This window comes from Coturnix japonica, unplaced genomic scaffold (assembly GCF_001577835.2).
Source record: "Coturnix japonica isolate 7356 unplaced genomic scaffold, Coturnix japonica 2.1 chrUnrandom536, whole genome shotgun sequence".
NCBI classification, from domain to species: Eukaryota; Metazoa; Chordata; class Aves; order Galliformes; family Phasianidae; genus Coturnix; species Coturnix japonica.
Genome location: NW_015439919.1, coordinates 76,465 through 77,526, shown reverse-complemented (window position 1 = coordinate 77,526; position 1,062 = coordinate 76,465). Strand labels below are relative to the sequence as shown.

The 1,062-nt window shown below is 40.2% G+C and overlaps 1 protein-coding gene across 1 annotated transcript in view; it reads left to right on the top strand.

The window, feature by feature from the left end:
• Positions 1 to 913: 913 nt before the first annotated feature.
• Positions 914 to 1,062, top strand: part of LOC107307301 (mitochondrial import receptor subunit TOM40 homolog) — a 22,089-nt gene continuing 21,940 nt past the window's right edge. Inside the window, exon 1 of the mRNA XM_015850798.2 lies at positions 914 to 1,038. The gene's annotated coding sequence lies outside the window, so the exon portion shown is untranslated. The remainder of the gene's footprint in view (positions 1,039 to 1,062) is intronic.

Sequence of the window (1,062 nt, the reverse complement as noted above, 5' to 3'; positions counted from 1 at the left end):
TATGGGGCTGGGGGGGCACATATGGGGCAGCTATGGGGCACTTATGGGGCTGGGGGAGCCCTTATGGGTTGAAAAATGGCAATTCTAGGTATGAAAATGTCTATTTTTGGCATGTTAAAAAATGTCTATTTTTGGAGGTGATTTTTGGGTTAAGAAAGGGTGATTTTAGGTCAAAAAAGGGCAATTTTGGGTCTAAAAATGTCAGATTTTGGTGTGTTAAAAATGTCTATTTTTGGAGGTGATTTTTGGGTTAAAAAAGGTGGATTTTGGGTCTGAAAACGTTGCTTTTTGGTATATTAAAAATGACCAAAAAATGGCTATTTTGGGGGGTGATTTTTGGGTCCAAAATGGTCATTTTGGGTCTAAAAATGGTGATTTTGGGCATGTTCAAAAATGTCTATTTTCGGAAGCGATTTTTAGGTTAAAAAAGGGCGATTTTGGGTCAAAATATCCATCCTGGGAACAGTGAAAATCAGCCATTTTGGGGGTGATTTTCGGGTCCAAAATGGTCATTTTGGGTCTAAAAATGGCGATTTTGGGCATGTTAAAAATGTCTATTTTTGGAGGCGATTTTTGGGTTAAAAAAGGGCGATTTTGGGTCAAAATATCCATCCTGGGAACAGTGAAAATCAGCCATTTTGGGGGTGATTTTTGGGTCCAAAATGGTCATTTTGGGTCTAAAAATGTCGATTTTGGGGCATGTTCAAAAATGTCTATTTTCGGAGGCGATTTTTGGGTTAAAAAAGGACAATTTTGGGTCAAAATGTCAATTTTTGGCACGTTCAAAGGTGGCCGTTTGGGGAGGTGATTTTTGGGTTAAGAAAGGGTGATTTTAGGTCAAAAAAGGGCAATTTTGGGTCTAAAAATGTCAATTTTGGGCATGTTAAAAAATGTCTATTTTTGGAGGTGATTTTTGGGCTAAAAAAGGTGGATTTTGGTTACTAGGTGAACCACACGGTGGCTCTGAGCACGGTTGGGGACTCGGCGTATCATTTTGGGGCCACTTACATCGGGGGGCAGCAAGTGGGACCCAATGAGGTGAGATTTGGGGTGAAAAAGGGC